The sequence below is a fragment of the Zeus faber genome, assembly GCF_960531495.2.
Source record: "Zeus faber genome assembly, chromosome: 15".
NCBI classification, from domain to species: Eukaryota; Metazoa; Chordata; class Actinopteri; order Zeiformes; family Zeidae; genus Zeus; species Zeus faber.
This window is the reverse complement of record NC_137194.1, coordinates 12,712,410-12,735,861: the sequence shown is the minus strand read 5'-3', so window position 1 is coordinate 12,735,861 and position 23,452 is coordinate 12,712,410.

Sequence of the window (23,452 nt, the reverse complement as noted above, 5' to 3'; positions counted from 1 at the left end):
AGGCCAAGGGACAGCTGCACAGCTTCACACCAGATGACTGGATCGTGGTAAAATATTCCAGGAGGAAAGGGTGGAGATCCCCCAGATGGCGAGGCCCATTCCAGGTGCACCTAACAACGTCTTCAGTCATCAAGTAAGTGGAAAGAGCCACGTGGATTCATGCCAGCAAGTGTAAGAAGATACCTGAACCAGCATACAACTAGCGGAGGATGACGCCACCCAGTAGGCTGTGGAATCCCTTCAGGCGGCTTGGATGCGGCCTGAGTGTAGGTTTATGCACCCCGGTCATACTAAGTGCGCTGATAGTGCTGCCACTCCTGTGGCACATGGAAGAGAAGAGTATGTGAGTACACAAACATTGCTCAGAGAGACATATGCTACCACATCCTCTTCAAGGATTCAAGGATTCAAGAGGGTTATTCGTCACATACATATACATGCTTTCATACACATACGCAGTAAAATGTCTTTGCAACGCACCCAGAGATTATGCACAATAGTTTCGAAACTGAACATAATAGCTAACCTAATTCCTACCTAGCTAACTAACTGAAACTAACTGATTCCTAAAACGTAATGCAGTTAGTGAATAGAATAATGTAAATAAAATAAAATAAAAATAAAATGAGACTCAAAAAGATAATACAAAGTGGGGATACAAAATAGAAGGGAATAGAGTTATGTATATGGGATAGGCCATTTGTCTATACAAATATGTGCAGTAAAGTGCATGTGAATAAATTCATATGGAGTTAAACAGTACACTATACAACAGTATGACACAGCAATACAGTAACACCGAACAGAACAGCAATACAGCGCACTATGCATTAACCCAGAACAGTGATACAGTAACTTGCAGTACAGTATGCTACATACAGTACAGTAAGGCAGTTGGGCCTAGGTGTGTGTCTCAGTGAGGGCCCCTGGTGAGTTCAGCGTTGACAGTCCTCATGGCTTGCAGGAAGAAACTCCGTCTCAGTCTCTCTGTCCTCGCTGTGTGACTGCGGAGGCGCTTGCCTGACCGCAGCAGCTGGAACAGTCCGTTGTTGGGGTGGTGAGGATCCATTATGCTCCTGCGGGCTCTGCTGCTACACCTCCTGGTGTATAAGTCCTGCAGGGAGGGGAGGGTAGTTCCAGTGCTACGATCGGCTGAACGCACCACACTCTGCAGGGTCCACCTGTCCTGAGCAGTACAGTTCCCAAACCAGGCAGTGGTGTTGCTTGTCAGGATGCTCTCCACCGCTCCAGATTAGAAGGACTTGAGGATCCTCACCAAGACCATGAAGTTCCCAAGCAACTGTAGCGCTTCAGAGACCCAAAAGAGACCAATTCACAGTTATTCAATGGAAACCATGGGGCTTGGATATCCAGAGACACAACTCCTGGTGGGGCCTTCTTGTAATATCTGAGCAGGGGGGGGCTCTGGGCTATATACGGGACACCAGGTAGCTGGAATTGTTTGAAATGAGCACAAATCATAACGGCTGCACCAGCGAGGCAGTGGAATTCACAGGGCACATAAATATGCTGTAGCATAAGCCCAAATCTCACTGGGTGACAACTAAAGAGGGATGCAAAAGAGCAGCTATAGCATACTTCAAAGCAACGTATTCCAACAACCCACCGGTGGTAGCTTCCAGCTGCTGGCAGATGCTCTGTGATGAGAGCTTTGACCCGCAACCTCCGGTAAATACCACAACCGAGGCACCTGTGGAAACTCCGACAGAGGTGAAGGTGTACCGCAACCTGACCTGTGCGTGCAACAATGGCCCTGGGCAGTTTGTGGGACTGTCACGTTGCCAGACCCACCTGAGAGGGCGGATGAAACTGTTTATTCAGAAGGAGTGTCCATGCCTATAGATGAGATTACTGACCAGAGCTTTACTGTGAACAATGGCAATACAACAGTCACATTCATCAACAGTTAAAGATACCATGTTGGTCTTGGGATCGGGTCCTCTAATTATTGGCAATGTGGTGACCACACGCCCATATGACAGACTACATACTAATTGGAGTTTGATGTTGTTACTTGGTAAAATTGCAAATACATAATGTTGTCTCATTAGGAGGCAAATGAGAGTTGGACGAATTCCATATCCCAGAGTCATTCTGTATCACTGGCGCATCTCTTCGGGTGAAAAATGGGAATTAGGCCAATTCCCATGGTATGGTATACGATTTCTAGCTGACCACATCAACAATATCACATACACTAGTTTGTAATTTGTTAATGAAACTACTAATGGACCTAAGTTGCTGGCAGCAAATGACAAGTCTCACAGATTCACTCTGCTGAAACATGAAATGGCCCTGGACTTGCTTTTGGCTAAGATTGGTGGACAATGTGTTACTCTAAATGTGATAGGTGATGCATATGTGACTCTCATTCCCATCAATGCTTTGTTATATGACAACTAGGCTCTTGGGGTGCTATGTTAGATCAAGTGCTACTACCAGTGCTGCTTGTATATGGAATTGTGCTCTGTTTCTGTACCTGTACCTTGACCTGTATGAGAGCATTAGTGTACAGATGGATAGGGGGTGTGATGGGAGGGCGGATACAGTAGTATGTGAATCTGAACATAAAGGATCCTGATGACTTATGGGTTCCGCCTTATCATCATTATTAGAGCTTTGACTTTTAAACATTTTCTTTTCCTCTTGATCATCATATCACCATATTTCGCAAAAAAAACAGTGTTAGGCATTACCTTTGTGTTAATTATCGTTATGTTTAATGTTATTATACTATTTCATGAACTACTGAGAAAAACATTATATGTTTTGTGTCCGGATGAATAATGAACTCTCATTCCTTTCAAAGCAACCGGTGATAGACAGATAGACATTTTACTTGAGCCTGGTTCTGTCTGAGGTTTCCCTACTGGGGTTTTTCCTCGCCGCTGTGCCAAAACTTGCTCAGGGGAAGAAATCTTGGGTCTTTGGAGGGACGGGAAAAAGATTTTAAAAATGTTGGGTCTTTAGAGGTAAATGTTATCTGGGAAAATCTAAGAGTTGATTCAATGATCCAACATATAAAAAAAAAATACTCATGTTTATTTGGAAGGACAGAAAGAGCAAAAATGTAAAGATAGCTTTCCTGTAATATGCGAGTATAGAATGCTCAGATGGGGGAATTGTGGTGGAAAGATGCACCAGTCTCAGGAATGCACTAGACTCTATTCATGGAAGAATGCTGACCTGGGTGGGATTCTGCTTGCCAACTGGAGTGGTGTCCAGTTTTAGCAGAGACGTGGACTCAAGTCATTGTGAGTTTGACTCGAGTCGACTTGAGTCCCTGTTTTGATGACTTGCAACTTGACTTGACAGAAAATAAATGACTTGAGGCTCGACTTGAGACACGATGACTCGAATTACTTGTTTGTGTTCACTTTTCACTGAAACCTTGAACTAAAATGCAGTGGGCAAAGAAAAAGGTACTCTGTTTGGGCTTGTTAGTCCCCCTCGCCTTACGTTGTCGCGGCTCATTTGCAGACAGCCACATGTTGTCGTAGTCCATGAATGGTGCCATTGGGCGAGATTTCCTTACCAAACACAAGTTGGTGTTTAAAAAGTTGTAAGTTGTAAACAAGGGAAGGTGTTTTTTTTTTCTCTTGCGTGTTAAGCTCCGTGCGCCGTTATTGGTCCGGGAAGCGCTCCGCTCCTCGGTGTTTGATTTGCTCCCACGTGTAAATTACGTAAAGCATGGTGCCGCTTTTGCCCATACGGGGATCGGTAGTGATGCAGCCGATGTGTCCCGATTTTGAAATAAGTATAATAAACAAAAAAAAAGATTATTTATCCTGTACGTGTCTGTTTTTTACAGTACTTTTAAGTTACTCACCAAAATAAGCACAGAAGTGTGACTAGGCATTTTAAATCCATGCGTGTTTGTTTACGCTCCTGGTTGCCATGTTGCGTTTATGGGAAACTTTTTTTTTTTTTTATTCTATCAAAAATTTCTTTGTGTGAATTTTATATTTATTTATTTGGTTATAAGTTAAACAATTCTCAAATATAGAAACTTTAATAAAATATAAGTTCTTTCAACTGATTTAAAACATTTTGCACTTTTCACGAAATATCGGTCAAAACATCGGTAATCAGTGGACTAGGACTCTCTAAATTCGGTATTGGCATTGGACCCAAAAATACGGCGTCAGTCGGGCTCAAAAATATACAGTATATAGACGACACAAATTTTCTATCCTCTAACGATATATATATCGTCATATCACACAGCACTAATATGAAATATAAAATATTATAATGTTCAATGTTGTCAATGTTCACATTACGAGTTTCAGTGTAACGTTACCCGCAGCGAGTGAACACTGGTCATTGTCATGATTGGATGACTGCCCTGTCAGTCAAACTCCTTGCTGCCTTTTTTCAACGCGAAGCACTCGTTACCCTCCTGCTGGTTACATCAATACATCAATCAATCAAATCATTTTGTGCAAATCTGTTCATAACTTTTTGAGATATTCTGCAAACAGACAGACGGACAGGGGCTGAATGTGACAAAGTTGGGTGTCAGTATTTCACTGTTTCGAAGTGATGGGGACCGAATATTTTTTCATTGAGAAGAAATTAAGAAATATATAAGCTTTTATAAAGTTGATGACATTTATTTCAATGAATATCAATAATTTAAATACATATTCAATTCATTTGGCCAATAATATCATTATTAGACAGGTACTTATATCTTGTCTTTTCTGTTTTTAAAGAGCAGGTACTGCAGGTAGGACTGCAGTATCTTGGGGTAAAAAAATGAATTGACTTGGGACTTGACCTGCTTTAACTAAGGACTCAACTTGAATTGACTTGACATAACCTGTGAGTTGACTTGACTTGACATAACCTGTGAGTTGACTTGACTTGACATAACCTGTGAGTTGACTTGACTTAACACAACCTGTGAGATGACTTGACACAATCTGTGAGTTGACTTGGCTTGAAAAAATGACTTGGGACTCGCTTGGGATCTGGACCCAATGACTTGAGACTTACTTGTGACTTGGATAAGAGGGACTTGGTCACATGTCTGAGTTTTAGTGTATGAGTCTTTGCTACCAAATATGTCCCGTCCGAAAATATATTAGCCGGCTACCTTGAAATGCCTATAAAGTGATCCTTGTGCTAAAAGTATAAAAACCCAGACTGAGTTGGGGAACCTCGCTTGAACTCGCTATGTGAAGGCTCTGTGAGCACCCCCGCAAGAGTGAATAAACCCCAGAGAGACATCCTCCCGTCTTAATAATATAAATTGCCACCACACACTTCATCTCCAAACAAATCGTTCCAGTTCCGTTTCATTCACAGTCTGGTCTTTGGAGCCACGATGGATTCTGTTTGAGTGTGTGACCGCTGAATAGACTGTAATAACAAAAAAACAAAATAGTGCCGCCACCACCGCCGACAAGTGTGAAGCCTGAATGCAGGTTTGGAGTGCAGACCTGAAAGTAGACTCCTCCAAACAGAAATGTACTCCAGTTTGGTTTTCCCCGGTTCAGATGACATTTTGGGTGCAGCATAGTTCTGGTCTGACTCTTTGTAATTGCTGGGTTCGGCTGCCTGTGTGCCTCGCCCTCCCGATAGCAGCACAGTTCAACTTTGCCCCAGTCGATACCAGCACAACCCCGCTCTGCGTTAGTCAATAGCAGAGACAGGGATACGAAGTGACGGGAGGGAAGGAGAAGAGAAAAGAAGGATAAAAAAGAAATATGGCTGGTGTATATAGTCCACATATAAGAGCTATGAAGATATGCAGTTATGAGCGATGTCTGGATGTTGGCTGTAATCACTTTGTGGTGACATGCATCTTCCCTGTTGAATAAACCATACCACTATTTGCAGAAGCCCAAGTGAATCCATTGGTCGGGGCAGCCTATTGATTAGCGCCTTTCCAATAAAAGGTTGCGGCGAAGATGGGAAGTTGCCCGAGATGATTACTAAATAAATCTCCTCATACTCACGTAAAATATCGAATGTCATTCAGGGGAATGGATCGATGGATGGCCCTCACCGGCTTTAATCAGATTCCTAGTTGAGCGCGTGAAGGATGTCAGTGTTACTCAAGCCCCCGTTGGTCGCAGGCTGGTTTCTTTCCGACGGAATTATGTAAAGGAAGACTTGGGAATTCTCTTAAGCTAAGCGTTGATCATTGGGAGCCAACCCTGATGATTGGCATCAGAATCCTTGAAACTGATCCGGTATTGAGAGAAAAGTGGGTTGAGGCGATGGCATTTGCCGGAGAACAGGGTCGCAATTGCTCCATTGATTACCCCCCGATGATCGAAAAACAAGGCTTAGGTTAAAGAAATACCCGTTTTCATTCGAGGTGGATTTACCTTTGGTCAATGAGTGCAAACAAACATTTGGAGGCAAATTGCTGGTGAAATCACGATGACAAGGAACATTTCATCATTACCAAACTCAGCTACAATCAACCGCACCATATTGCTGTTTTTAAGTCAGGGCTTCTAACTTCTGTTTGTTGTATTTCTTTTCCGTTCCAAGCCCACAGGCATCGATAGCAGTCAAAATCATACATGAACAATAATGTCCTTATTGGAATTTGGTTGGAAGGGAATGGAATGCACGGACGCAATCTGGTCCAGGAGTTCCGCCATAATAATCGCAGCTTCGGCGTCTGTAGCCGCAGGCAAAGCGCTGGAAGCCGTCTGGGAGACAGATGTCTGCCTTCCAACACAAACACTCGTTTGCTTTAAGGATCTGCTCACAATGGGGGACGGGACGCCGGCGTTGGAGAGCTGGAAGCGATGTGGAGAGGCTCTTCAAACAGCCGGCCGCCCGCTTTTGGACGGCTCCGTCGTCTCTGGTTTTGCGCGTTTGGCAACCGAAAGGAGACGCCAGGCAGGAGCACGTGCATTGTTGTGTTTGACAGGCCAAATAAAACATTTAAATCCTCTGTATCTTTCTTCTGACAAAGATTCTCTCTCTCTCTCTCTCTCTCTCTCTCTCTCTCTCTCGCTCTCTCTCGCTGTCTCTCTCAAACACATTGGCCACAAATTTGAGGACACCCCATCCGACTGGTTGTACACACACACACACACACACACACACACACACACACACACACACACACACACACACAAATGCTGTATATCCGTAGATCTTGGGGCTGAGAGTCATAACGGGTGTTGGGGGGGGTAGTATCTCAAACATGGTCACCTGCCCCCACCCCCAAATTAAACAGAGGGAGGAACTCAGAGGAAGGAATAGTGACAGGAAAGTCCACATCACGTAACATTCTCCTCTTGATGGAGAGACCCCCACCTCCGCTCTTCCTCTGTGTAAGTTATTAAGGATGAGAGGAAGTCATTCTTATTAGTATTGATCTGGGGCCGTCCACCAGCAATTTCCTGCTGATTGCCTCTCGTTTACCCCCCCACCCACATCTCCACACTCTATCACTTGATATCATTTAACCCACCCCACCCGCCCCCACCCCGATATGGACAGACACACACACACGCCTGTCATCCATCCCTCCCCCTCTGAGCCGCTCTACACTGAATCTTCTACGTAGTGCTCCGTCTGCCATGTCTGACTGATTTATTGAACATTATGGCCTTAATGGTCCGCGCACACACACACACACACACACACACACACACACAAATCACATTAGACTGACCAAGGAAACAGTGAGTTACACTCACTTATGATCTCACATGAATGATGACGCCTGTGGGTTTTTTTTACTCATAGCTACAGGTCAGCACACACACACACACACACACACACGCACACACACACACACACACACACAGGGTTTCACCAACTAGTCGACCACTCTGAAAACTATGGTGGGTCGCCCACACGTGTCATAAATGAATTTTGCACAATTACTTTTTGTAGATTTATACAATATACAGTATGTATATGTATGAATTGTATATAATAATAATAATAATAGCAATACATTTCATTAAAATAACTTTGAATAATAATAATGAATTTTATTTCTATAACTTTTAACTCTTTTCAGGGTACTCAAAGGCACTTAACATCACAAAAAAAAATCACATGGAATAATACAAGATAAAGTGTACTTCTCCCTGTGTGCTTGTCTATATGTACCATACCATATGATCCCACCTGTCATTTAAGCATTGGCCAATCAGCCATCGACCTGGGCATGGTGTCATATGTTAATTATCACCAGCGTAGTTAACATTTTTCTGTTCACCTCTACAAAGGCTTTAGTGGAAAAAAAAGCCAAAAGCTCATCAGCTCTGACGTTCAGTTGCTAGGCGATGGAAAGCGCAAAAGAAGGTTATCAAAAACCCATCAAAACTTTACAGCCCGCGTCCACCGCTCCTGGCAGGAAACTAAAATGTTATTTTTGGATTTGACATTCATATTTTTTATTTTTTCACATGAGTTCCAATTAACCACTTTGATTTTTAAGAAGTGTTTGAGTATTAGTTGTGAGTAGTGTCATGGTTTGTTTATCTCAAAAAAAGCAATTACAGTAGACTACAGTAGTCCCAATAACACTCATGTACCCAGTTTGTTAGTACTATGGATTGGCTATGGATATAGATAGACTCACCCTAAATGTACACGTTTTTTTTCACAGTTTTACTGCTTTATTTTAAGATGGATCCAAGTAAAATCCTAAAATCCTAATATTATTATTATTATTATTATTATTGTTATTGTTATTATTATTATTATTGTATTGCTTTGTATTTTGCTTAAGAACATGGTCTGATTATCACAAAACTTAGAAGCTATATACAGATAAAGTACCCTTTTGACCCCCCCAAAAATATATAGTGTTACCCCTAGTGCTGTTGTTGGATGCTTCTTAGGAGTTTATAAAAAAATATCTGTCATTTCCAATTTCAAAAATTTAAACAAGGAAAAGTTTTGAGGAAAAATTAGAAAGTAAACATTTTTTGTGAGTAGATTAGGCTTTTGTTTTCTTGAACTAAAACTGCTTTTATTTTTGGACTAAAACAAGACTGAAAACTCACAAAAATGTGTTATTTCTGTTGAATAAATATGATGCTATTCCTAATAAGAGTCTCCAAACGATAAGGTGTGTAAACGTGCACACTTAAAGACACAGACACACACACACACACACACACATACACACACACACACACACACACATATACAACAGTGTATCAACACACATACTGTAGACCCTGTGTCCACACGCTGCGGGTCGCTGCGTGCATCAATAATGGAACATTTAAATAATACAGGTATATTTCATATATTATTCATAGTATTAATGTCAGTTCATACCCCACACATGATTTCCTTTTTTGCCAACATCACTCTTACACAACGCTTTGCGCGCTCACGGAGGAGTGCGTACGTAAAGTGCGAGTGCGCACACGTATGTGGATTATCACTGTATGATAGTATGAAGTTCATGCATTAAAATCTGATATATATCTGATCATATAAAACTGATGGTTGATTATTATATTACTATTATTATTATATTATTATTATAGTATTTAGTTGAGCATTTTCCTTTCTTTTTTCTAATTGGTCGATTCGACCACATGTCAAAACAGTTTAGAAATACCACAGAAGAACAGCTGTGGTTGATGGATGCTACGTTCCATTTACCTCGGAAGTCGGAGCTGGGAATCACGTCACACAAGTCGGAAAAACCAAGACGGAAGCCTCCTTTGTTGAGCTCGCTCTCTGGAATACAGACAACTACAGAACAAATACGGGAGCGGGGGAACGGCCCGTTTCACTGGGGGTCCACGAAACCTATAGACTGAAACGCACAAATAGACTGAATAATAATTAAGAATTAAAACACGGGATTTTGAGGTCGGGGGTCGGTGAGTTTCCGTCCCCGAATCCGGAGGCGTTCCGGTTGAAACTTTCCGACCTGCAGACTCGGAAATTTCCGACTTCCCGGTTCAAATGGAACGCAACGTTAGTGCGACGGACTCCATCAGAGAAGCGCTCTAACGCGATCCATCTCCCTCCAGCGCCTTGTTTGTAGGAAAAAGAACCCCACTACAACTACATCACTTTTATCTTTTTATTTTGCGTCAGATCACATACGCAGGTTTGTATTTGTTGTTGTTGGTTTTTCTGTTATAGTTGTTTTGTCTCCGCTTTTTCATTCCACTGCACAGTCCCCGTTAACCCAAACTAAAGTGCTGACCCCAGATTTCCACCTTCTGGCCCACACCTTAACCCTGAACCAGAACTTGAACTTGCATCCAAATGAATGGCAAATTATCCTTCCCAGAATCGGTGCCATTGGCACGCGTGTCCTGGGTGACTTTGCCCATTAGAGCGCTCTAAGAGACCAGCAGTTAGAGCTTTGGTTCGGCTGTAGAGAGAGAGAGGAGGATGTAAACAAGGTCGAAGAGTCCACACAAGACAAGACGAAAATGGATTAAATGGCCGAAATGTTTCTGTGGTATGAGTCACCCTCACTCTCTCCCTCTGTCTCTCTCTCTCTCTCTCTCTCTCTCTCTCTCTCTCTCTCTCTCTCTCTCTCTAGCAGAGACACGGTTTGTTTTGTTTGGCTAATAAATAAATAGGGGAAATCAAGGACAGGACAATCACTTTAAACGAAAATCAACACGGTCGCACGGCCAGACACGGACAGATACCCAACACACATACACACACGCACACACCCACACACACACACACACACACACACACACACACACACACACACACACACACACCCCTCCCGTCAATGCAAATATCAATAAACAGAAACAGGAACAAATCAACAACATCTCCCTGGATGCTTCATTTAGAAGATGTGAACTGCGACAAAGTGTCTGAGTCCCTCCGCTGCCGCTCCCTCACTGCCTGAAAGAGGAACAACTGATGATCATCATCGTCATCTTCATCATCTTCATCGTGTGGACCGAGGATGAACCTGAGAGACATCGCAGTGTTCCCTCCCTGCACCATCCAATACAGAGTTACATCTCTCTGCCTCCTCACCTATTAATCTTTAACTCCCTCCCATTCTCCCTCTCCATACGACTCCCCCCTCTCCATGCGTCTCTCGCCCCGTGTAGTAAATGATATTCAGCAGGGCGTTAATCCACCCTGGATATTAATTACAGTCTCGATTAATTATTAATAAATACTTCCCAGGTGGGCCCTGCTGCTGTGTGAACCGAGAGCCTTATCAAATATTAGGCCTTTAATTGGCCTTTCACTTCCATCAATGGCTTTTTAATTAGCGTGCAGTTATCATCCCCCTGCCAACCGCCGGCCCGATCGGTGCTCGCAGATGTGGCACTTCTGCTGAGTGAGGGCGTCGTAACGACCCGAGGTGGGCCACGGATTGCATAACGCAGCCTTCCCCCGCGGCTTCATGGGAAAAAAGAGCTATCAAGTGCTAAGTAATGGTGTGGTTAAAGCCTGCTGGACAGATAGCGAGGTCCAATAACGCAGATATTAATACTGCATAACTGCAGCTAGAGTGGGATGCACAACTCCTCTACTGTAGACTGGACGCTGTCATCATGATAGAAAATGTATCGATTATTTTATAGAATAAATAAAATTGACCCCCAAAAAAAAAAGAGCATTGAAATTCATTTCATACGTAGACACTGATGTTATGAAACAGACAATGCTTTAAAGGGCACCTATTGTGCAAAACTCACTTTCTCAGTGCTCGTGCACACACACGGCCTCTGGTGGGCCGACTAACACAACAACTGTGAAATGAGACAACCCGGGCAGTTTTTTTTGTGAGCGTTCTAATTCAGAAGACGTTGTGTCTCGGTACTATGTAGGATTGAGTAACATTACAATTTGAACGGCAGCCCCATCTGAGTAACTCAACAAACAAATCATTTTGAAGAAAGAGGAATCAACGCCAACTGTCCACGAAGAAACGGCAGACAATGGAAATGTACGTTTTTAAAAAATAATTCTGCTGTGTGTTTCGCCAAACAAAATTTTTATTGTAGACGTGTTTATATACACGAAACAAAAATTTGTCCGAGAATCGCGGCGCATCGCGTGTCCGTCCCCCACAAGCTTGCAGGAGGGCAACGAAAGTGGGGACAAACTTTTAAATGACGCCATGTAGATCTAATGAGAATGAAGATCCAGCAACTGGATTGCTTCTTTCTCACCTCAAATTTGTTCATTGAAACAGATTTTGGTGGACTGCTGCGGTGAAATCAATGAAAGTTACCCATTGTCTCACAGAAAAAAACAGCCCGTTTTGGAACAGGATGGTATAAAGGTATGTTAGAATGGCTAGTATGCATCATCTGATTTGGTGTTTTACAAAAACTCCAGAAACATGTTTGAGGACCGCAGATACTTGTATTAACGGGCGTGAAAAAGGAGCATAATAGGTCCCCTTTAAACCCCTTTAATCACAGTATATTTACTGCACAGCAACTGTTCACCATCATCAGCATCTTCAACACCGCGCCCCTCGGCAGCACTTCCCGACGAGGTAAAAATGATAGTGCTCCACACATATCGTTATTAAATACACAACTTTTTTTATGCGCAGAAGGCTCTATGGCGGTATATAGTCACACATAAACACGTATAACGACACGTAAAAACTACCCACAATGCCATGCACATAAACAAGCACAAACATGTATAAAACTCCCAGAACAAGTCGACATCTGCACACATAATAGTCGAACAAGTTCTTCGGAGGGATCAGACTGTGGAGCTCCGACTCGTCTCTCTCTCTCTCTCTCTCTGTCTCCCTCCCTCTATCTCCCTGCCAGGCGTTCTCCCCTTTCAATGGAATCAGTAAAGGACAGAACTTCCTCCGTGGGGATGTGGTGGGTGTGAAAGCATGGTCTGATATGAATCACTGCCTTATTCTCACTCACTCGCCAATACCAATTAGCGCGCGCGCGCAACACACACGCACGCACACACACACACACACACACACACACACACACACTGAGGAGACAGTAGAAGTGAGTGGCAGCTGTCACAAATAGTCAACATTACAAAGAATGAGACGCATCGCCCAACTTGCACATGGACACACACACACACACACACACACACACACACAGACACACACACAGACACACAGACACACACACACACCCCTGTCCCCCAGTGCTTTAATTACCCTATGTGCAGAATGCTGTTAAAATAACAGATGGCAGCGACGTCGTGCACCTCCAGCAGGCGTCTCACTGTGAGCATGCTTGGCTGGTGCGTAAAGAAGGAACGCTAAACTGTTCCTATTAATATTTGTTTTTCAACAATAACAAAGTAAACCAACACTCGGTACTTGCATCCACCCCAACCCCCCCCCCAGTCGTTGTCTATTTGTATCGTCTCCAATCAACAGGGTTGATAAGACTTGTGGCGGGAAATGGGGACTACGGCTTTGTTAAAGATCAGCTCATTCAAAATTCCCTTTGATTTTCAGATCTTGATTTTACCCCCCCCCCCCCCCCCCCCCAAAAAAGGCATTTTGAGCACCAAAGTGAGCACCGCTCCTTCCACTCTCAGAGACTTTGAGATTATGAGAAACTTTTTCATTAGAGCCCTAAAGAAAATTAAATATCAAGAGCGGAGTGTGTGTGGGTGTGTGCGTGTTTGTGTGTGCGTGTGTGCGTGCGTGCGTGTGTGTGTGTGTGCGTGTGTGCGTGTGTGTGTCTCTCTCTCTCTCTCTCTCTCTCAGTGTGTTTGTATTTGTGTATATATTTGTGTGTGCGTGTCTTTTTGTAATTGGAAAAACTGAAAAACTGATTAAATGTATTCGTTTTAGTTCCCTGCATCTCGCCGTGTTTCATTGTTATTCACGTGGGAGGCAAATTAGGAGCACACACACACACACACACACGCACACGCACACGTGCACACACACAGGAACACGCAGCACTCACACACACACACACACACACACGCACGCTACTGTAAATGTGGAGATTTGGGATGTGAGAGGGGAGGGGTTAATCATGAGAATTTATGAATATTTGAAGGAGGATCTGACTCAGTTGCTGCTCGTGAGAGCGGCTTTCGAATGAGACTGTTGCCCTCTAGCGGCCAACCCTTGCACCAGCAGGGAACATCGCGGCGGTAGCCGCTTAGTTTTCTATGTATTTCCCTTTGTCTTTCCTCTCCCTCTGCAACACGATGGCTTCATGTAATTAGAGCGGTGCTGACATCAGCGAGCACCCGCTCACGCCGGCTTCCAGGATGACCTCAGCCGGCACATGTTATGATGATGGTCTCCGGTCTCTCGATGGGGACATCACTCCGTTATGGCTCCCCTGACCTTCTTCACTTCTCCATCTATCCCCCCCCACCCCACCCCACCCCACCCTCTCTCTGCTACTCCTCCTCCTCCACCCGTCGGGCTCCCGTGTTCTTATTCCTCCCCGTCCCCCTGACCTCCCGCTGCCCCGCGTAGATGCTCTCAGTCTCCATGGTACTCCTTCAATGACCTCACACCTCTCCTTCACTCGTTCATCATGTGCTTGCTTGGGTTCTTTCCTGTGACACAAACACAATATGAACAGACAGGAGACATATCTGTCCTGTAAACACATACAGTGTGTGTGTGTGTGTGTGTGTGTGTGTGTGTGTGTGTGTGTGTGTGTGTGTGTGTGTGTGTGTGTGTGTGTGTGTGTGTGTTTTATATATACTGTATATATACATATATACAGTGTATATATATACTGTATATATACTGTCTATCGCTCGCTCTCTCTCTCTCTTTCTCTCTCTCTCTATATATATATACTGTGTATATATATATATATATATATATATATATATATATACTGTATATATACTGTCTATCTTTCAATATCCTTCTCTCTCTATATATATATATATTTGTGTATATATATATATATATATATATATATATAGTATATAGTATATAGTATATATATATACTTTCTGATATCCGTTATTGAGTGAGACTGGCCATCACAAACCACCTCCTCCAACCTCCACACCTCTGAAAGAAAACATGGGTCTTCCTGCTGAGCTGAATAAGTGTGTGTGTGTGTGCGTGTGTGTGTGTGTGTGTGTGTGTGTGTGTGTGTTTGTGTGTGTGCGTATGTGTGTGTTTCTCTTCCTCGGTGCGCTTGCCCGTTCTCCGCACTCCATCTTTACCCACAACAAATCACTCTTGAGCGACCACATTTGTGCCCCTTGTTACGGTGGAAGACCTGGAAGCTTCCCACATTCCTCCCCCAGCAGCAGGTGCCCCTTCTGCCCCCCTCTCTGTCTCTCTCTTTCTCTTTCTCTCTCTCTCTCTCTCTCTCTCTAAACAAACAGACATGTCAGAGTCACTCGGCATCGCCGTGGCCGCTCTATTTCGATCTACCTTCTCGGTGCTTGGGATGCGAGGGGGAACAAGAAGATGTAGCAGCTTAAAACCCAAAACCCAAAGCTCCTTAGAAAGTCAAGATTGATCCACCACCACCAATCGACAACATTGGTTTACCGCCCTGCGTGTTTGCAAGCACAGTGTACAGTGCACTAACGGTTTCCGATCGTGTATCTTTCAAGAGTGTAGACAGGATGTTCAATTTCCAGTGGATCACCAACTTTACCTAATGTCTTGAATGTGGTAAAGATCAAGAAAAAGAACTGATATTTCGCACGCCGTGTGTGCTTCATATGTAAATCTCACCACACGTTGCAGTGACACATTAATCTCTGTTACGGCATGGAAGGAGCGAGCAGCTATGCTTGAACTGTACACACACAAAGAGCTCCCATAGAGACACACACACACACACACACACACGGACACACACCAAATCTGCAGAATCCCAGTTTTCCAGGTGCAGTGGTCTGTAGAATGGGAAACAGGAGCCACTCAAAAAGGCAAAAAAAAGAAAACAACACTATTCCCCATCTACCGCTCTGCAAGACTGAGCCATTATAGCATCCGGCGTGAGTGCACGGAGGAATAAACGGAGTTTAACACTCAAAACACAGAGCGACGGGGACTCCAAGTACGAGTGCACGGGACAGATCACGGTTAATAAACGTTGAAGTGGGGGCTTGTACCATGTTCCCTGCGGAGTGCGTCACACTCGCGCTGAAGTGATGTCTACAAAACATGGCCCAGTGTGTGTGTGTGTGTGTGTGCGCGTTTACCACATAACACAATGTGTTATGTGATATCCAGTGGATCACCCAATTTATGTTACATTAAAACTGCTATTACAATTCATATACTGATATACGATATCATGAGATGACTAAAAAAACATTAAAACAAAACAGGGGTGTTCATAATCATGTAGTTTGCTTTTTCTATCTGCTCCCGCCGTTCACTATACTGTAAGCTTAGTGTGCCGGGGCGGGGAATCGGATTTCCATTCAGACAGCTAATACACAGTGACTAAGAGTGTATACTGTGTGCGGATGAAAGAGGCTCGAAAGGCTTTTCCTCTCACCCAAAGCAAACATCTATTCCAGAATAAGACATTGATTTGCCATTTCCCCGAGCTAAGAGCGAGTAAACAGGCTAAGTCAGCCGTGTGGCGAGTGGTCTTTGATAATTGTTATCTGGTAACAGTCAGAGACCTGTTCCCCCAAAATGATCCACTTAACATGGACACGCTCTGTGAATCACTTGTGTTGCATTGGCTGTGCATAGGTACACACACACACACACACACACGCACGCACGCACACACACACACGCACGCACGCACGCACACACACACACGCACGCACACACACACACGCACACACACACACACACACACAGACACACACACACACACACACACGCACCCAAATGCACGCTAGTTGGTATTCATGCCGTGATTTCTTTTTGTACTCAGACAAAATGATCAAATATTTATTCTTGTGTTTACAGCATTCAAACATGAACCAACAACACAACACGGCAGACATTTCTGAGATGCTTGTTTTTCGGGAAGAGAATTTACCGCCCTTTACTTTACAGAGCAGCTATTTTAATGACGAGTGAGCACGTGAGTTTATAAAGTTAAGGTATCATATAATATCTGTATAAAATAAATAAGAAATAGTATATTGTATACAGTTCTGTAATAACACAGATAGATCAAATAAGATAGATAGATAGATAGATAGATAGATAGATAGATAGATAGATAGATAGATAGATAGATAGATAGATAGATAGATAGATAGATAGATAGATAGATAGATAGATAGATAGATAGATAGATAGATAGATAGATAGATAGATAGATAGTTTATGCCCACTACGCAGTTGTTGCCTGTCATGCTCCAAGAATTCCATTGTACCAAATGACCTTGTGTTGTACTGTACACTTGACAAATAAAACACTTTGAACCCTGAACTTAGATAGATAGATAAATATGCAAAAAAAACAATTATTCCTCACAAGGTTTGCCCAGGCTGATTATGTTGATAATATATTGGTTTATTTCATTATAATCTAATATATAAACGAAAATATAAAAAATAATCGATGGATAATAATAATTATTATTATACTTTAACTGTTAACAATTTGGACGTTCTCCTGCCAAACGAGGCAGATCGTTTGAAAGTGCAATTTCTCAGCACTTCCACAAGGTGTCAGGGTTTGGCCGTGTTGGCAGCGCGCTGAGGGTGTGATCGCCGGTACTGCCGATGAGTTGGGAAATGCAACCATCAAAGTGAGACACGGTTTCACTGCCGCTGTTACGCTTGAAAGTAATAGTTCCATAAATCCCGATGCAGAACTGCAGTGAAAAGGAAGACAGACAAGACAGACGCGTGCTGTGTTTTACTCAGAAGTGCAATGATTGGTTTACGGTGCATCGCGCTATGTTGCTGTTACTTAACGGCATGAGCATGTCGGGAACGAGCTCATTCATAATGTGTTTGTTATAAATGTGAGAAATTGAACATGATACTGGTTTTCTTATTATTATTCTTATAGGAATTCAATTAAGTTAGTGGGGGCGGAATGTTTATTCACAACCATATTTAAAAGGAAGCAGGTATGCGTGCCTCACATTGCAGTTAAATATAACAATTACGTAATGAAATGCGGGTACTCCTCACTTAACGACATACCTGTTGAACGACTGGTCGGACTTACGACCAGCTCTCTGACCAGTCTGTATCGTACCTGCTGCGTACAATACCGCGGCGTGTGCGTTGCATGCGCGGCGTCTCAGCATCAAGCATCTCATCGCGCAATCACCCTTTATACTATATATACACTTTATATACCATATACACTGTTTACACTATATATATGCTATAAACACTGTACACATCTCATCTCATCACCGTTCTCAGTCTCATTCCCGCAGTCTGTCAGTATTCACTACACTAGCGTTCGCCATCGCCACAGCCGCTTATCAACCAATTCGCTGAACGACCTGAACTCGGTCGTTAAAGTGAGGAGTACCTGCATTTAATTTATTTTAAGATTTTATTTTAACATTGGACATTGTTGTGGTTTAATTAGTAACCTGTTGTGATTGAATCTAGTGACCCCACATGTAAAAACCCTCAATATGTTATACAAAAATCGATGCAAGAACAACCCAATTTAATACCAAATGTAATATAAAACCATCCCTTAAAAATACCTTTGAAAGGTAGTACACACTGTACACCCCCAGATGGCGCCAGAGAGGACACTATCTCCCGAGGTCATGTCAGGGACAAGCCCTGACTGAGGAGTAAGCAAAAAAAATCTGTCGTTCTGTTGTTTTTAATTGTTTACCGGTAGAAACCTACAAATGAACGCCATCTTCAAAAGAAGGAGGGTGGTGACTACGAAGGTTGTGATTGGCTAGCCCAGAAGCGACGCCAGAGAACAGCTAAACAAAGAAACAGGACTACGATTGGCTCAAAATATGTTTCTGACAATTTCTTGACACAAAAAGAGGCGAGATATGTAAAGCAGCAAAGGCCGCGCCATGACCAGAAAGGATATGAAAACAAAAGGAGAAATCAGTTTGAGTGTCGCAAAGCCAACTCCGAGTTTCGTTGCTGTGTCCGTACTTCTCTGATACACAGTAGAACTTGTACGCATCGGCTTCTGTGTCGTTCGAATGATTTTTTATTTTGAAGGTCGGAGCAAGATAAGAGCACCGAGCCGACACCCAGTTTTTTTCAAACCTCGAGCTGAGTTTTTTTAACGAGCCTGAGGTGCAGGCTCTCCTGCACTGGCCTGGGCTGTAAATCTTCTCGACGACAATAATTCACAGATTTGGACTTAAATCTTTTTGACTATGATAAAATCACACTTTTTGGCCCGAATCTGTTGAGCGACAACATCTTGTGTGTTGTTTTCATTTAAGACTATGGGCAAAAGTTCCTTGCTTCAAGTGTTTTACAGAATGAAAGTAAAGCAACCTTATATTTTCTTAATTTATTTATTTATTTTGCCGATCAGAAACATTATCCCGACCGTGACTTTTGTGATCCACTGCACCCCAGGCGACAGGGCGATGAGCGCCGATGGGCTCGTCGATGCGCATGGGGAGCAAAGCATAGCCCTTCTGGTCCAATCCCGCAGGATTCTGGTTGCGATAGAAAGGTGTCAGGACACACAGTACAGAGCATCGCAGGTTGATGCATATGCGACTGCAATCCATGGGGGCCCCCACCTCACAACTTATATCCCTTTACCACTACGCCAAAAACCCGGTAACACCCGGTAACATCCAGCATTTGTGTGGATTAGCATTGGTGGGAAAGTTAACACCCGGGTCAAATGCACATGCAATAGACAGGTTTTTATCAGCTCCATTAGAATATCCTTGTACCATTCGATCATTTCATATCAAATTTAGAATCCAAAATCAAAAGTCAATAACTTTTTTCCCGCTTTTGGGACCATGAAATGTTTCGAGTGTGGGGATTGCACCATGGGGACCACAGAGGAGAACCGCCACGCTCCCCGGTCCAGGTTCTGGACCTGGAGACCAGGTGAGGAGCGGACCTGCATATTTGGAGACACAAGGGGCCGAAAAAAACTCTATATATATTTTGAGGTAAGCACAGCCTTTTCTCTTTCTGCTAATTTGATTTTTGTGTGTCTTGAGTGCAGGAGCTCCACCCAGGTCATACGGTATCAGAAAAGTCTGTGCTCCAAACGAACCTAGAATATTGACCTTGCAAAATTAAATGAATAATACTATTCAAATTATAAATCGTAACCTAAACAGAAACTGATGCTAATAACCTGTATGCATGCGTAGTTATAAGAGTCCATGGTGTGGAAAGGAATGAGTGAGTCTCTGGTTAACACTAATGACCGCCGAACATACGAAACAACCATAGAGGAAAAGTGTAAGAAATCGTGTCTGTGCTTAGAGGATCACGTTTTATAAATGGTCCCTGTGCGTGGACATTAGAGTTTAGTAAACTGTCCCTGTGCGTGGACATTAGAGTTTAGTAAATTGTCCCTGTGAGTGGACATTAGTTTAGTAAACTGTCCCTGTGCGTGGACATTAGAGTTTAGTAAATTGTTTCTGTGTGTGGACTTAGAGTCAATGCAGCCATACCGGTCTCCGAACCAGAGGAGCGTTCCCGCTCCCCGCCGGAGAAGGACCAATGTACGCACCCCGCATTGGTCCTTCAGCGATCCAGTATAGATATACGATACGATATACGATCAGATTCTTTTGAACGGCTCTTTTGTAGGAGTGAAAGGAACCGAGTCTCGCTGGGTGATGAGCAGTTTTTTCTGCCAAGTTTTACAGTTTTACGTCATTTTTGTTTAAGTTGCTCTCTCCTCTCCTGGAAACATGAAACGCCTTTTTTCTCCGGCGTATTCGCAATGTCGAACATCACCAGGAACACAAAAAAAACGGCATTTCCCCCGGTAATGGGAAAGGTGTGGATCGCCATTTTTTTGCAGGTTTAACCCCGGTTTAAAAAAACCCAGGTATAGCTGCTAACGTCTTAGTTGCCAGATACCACAGGCCACATTCAGAGGGCTTGTGGAGTCCATGGGTCCAGGGGTCAGATCTGTTTGGGCGGCACGCGGGGGACCAACACACCATTAGGAAGGTGGTTTGTTGGTTTGTTGGTTTGTTGTGGCTGCTCTGTATTCCAGGGCACTGAATATGTCACATACTAACACTATTTATACCCGGAAGTACATCTAATCTTTGAGCCATCGGTTTAAACCTTGAAGATCATTTCAATCATGAAGTATTGTTAATTATTGGTCTACAATTACTCACCTTGACCTACTGCAAGCAATTCTCAAATAATCCTCGGCAGTCATTGGGCTGTATTTTGCATTTGTTTAAAATTTGCAATTGAAACAAATGATCTCAAGCTCAAAGATTGTGGAACGTTATTACAAGTCGTGACCTTAATTGTAAGACAACATAAGATAGCACTTCACGAAGAGCTGAACTCGGGCTTTACAGCATGCAGTCAAGAAATAAGTACAAATGACACAGACATGTGTACACTACCTATCTATAGCACTGGGCTATTAGGCATGTTGACAGATAATATACAGTCCCCTGCTGGTCTTATGGGTGTGTTTCTTCAACGAGCGCCCCCTACTGGCTGTGTGTACGTTATCGAAAAACTCCTGCTGCATTCAGTCGGAACTCGGAAATCTGTAACGCAGCGGTGCTAGTTCCCACTTCCCAGGTGATGTGTTCCATTGCCTCTGTTCAGGGGGGGGGTAAAAAAAAGAAAAACATGGACGCCCGCAGTGATTTTCTGTTGTTTGGCAAGCTTGCGAATTCTTCGAGCATCTGCCCGGGAGATTAAACCACGTTGATAAGTATTTTGTATTGAAGTTAAGACTTTGAAATTAAAAAAAAAAAAAAAAAAAAAGGAAGGAAGGAAACTTTGATCGCCGTTTTACGGCGTGTGCCGCCATGTTGCCGTAACGTCAGGTTTGACGCCTCGGTCAACTCGGACGCGAGCCATCGACCCTCGACATTTGGACTCTGGACTCCCGACTTCAATGGCCGTTCTTTTTTGCACCTTTCCCGAGCGGGAGGGCCTACTTTCTCCCGAGCCCGTAGCTCGTGGAACGCGGTACACGTCCCTCGCTCGCCGCCATCCTTCCCTCACAACAATGGCCGCGCCTGCGTGCCGCTCGTGGCGCGTCACGTGACCGCCCGCGCGGCCAATCGGCGCCCTCCCGGGAGAGCACTTCCGGTAGCGTTTCCTGTCAGTGTTTGTAAACTGAGGGAAAAAATTGGAAGTGCGACAAGACACATTAATCTTACAAACTCTTGTGATCGGACGGTAAGCGGGCCATTTTTTAAGAGATCGTGCACACGAAGCCCCTTTGCATACGGAAATCTAGAGTTCGGTGTGTTTCTAGTGTTTGTTTTCAGTGGGAGGGCTGTTATTTTGTAGTGGGCGCTCAGAGCGCAGCCCTGCCTGCCTGGCTGCTGTTGTTGTGTGGCGGGTAGGGGAACCCCACTGTTTCAGCAGTGAGAGGGAGGTTTTTTTTTAGTATATATATATTACTTCGTCTATGACTAAATATCCACGGCCCCCATACTAGCCACGTTGGCGGACATGCTAGAAACAAAATGTGGAAATATGTACTTATACCGAACAGCCATTAAAAAAAAAAAAAACCACACTTCGCGATAGATGTGTAGATGTGAAACTGCGGCGATTCAACTGCTCACATCAAAATAATCGCCAGTGATGACAAAGTGATGAGAATTGGGAATAGGAGAAACAAATGGCAATGTGAAATAGACCTACAAACCTCTATCAACAATTCACAAGCTACAACACTGTAATGCTAAGGGATCAATCATCTTAAGCACGTGTAGTTAACTTGGAGCCTGAATATTGATCATTTTGACTGCATGTGCGTAATAAATCAAATCATCTATGTTGCAAGAACCCCCCCCCCCGAACGACTGAGGTGCAGTGAGATGGGGTTTGGGTCGCCGTGCAGATGACCTGACAGTATCCCAACTAATTTGTGCTAATCTGTACTTTGTGTCACCGCAGGGCAGTGTTTGGTGGACATGCATGCTCGTAATGGGCAATAGTACAGTTTACCTGAGGTGATGCTGGTCAGATGTTCTCGGTGTTCTCGGGTCATACATCTGTGGTGTCTTGAGCTTTAGAAAACCATTTAGTCTTTCAAATCTAGATGGCAACGTACCGTCAAAGGATCTACGAATGTACAATCTCCCCCCCCAGTGTGTACGAAGCGATGTCTGCTCTGTTTGTTCGCGCATTTGTTTAAAACAACCATGTATTTCCATAGTCAAACATTCAAGGGGAGGGCGTAGTGTAAAGGATAATGATTCTTGAGATTAAATCAGATCCCTTCGGTTGTGTTTGGGCAGCATGGCTTTGTCTATAAGAGACAAAACACATGCATATCTTGCATTTGGGTCCACACATCAAGATGTATTTCGCTTTAGGTCACCTGATATCAATTGGCCTCTGTCCATTTGGGCAGAGTTGCATCAAAACGAACACTCTACTTCTTACAGTGTT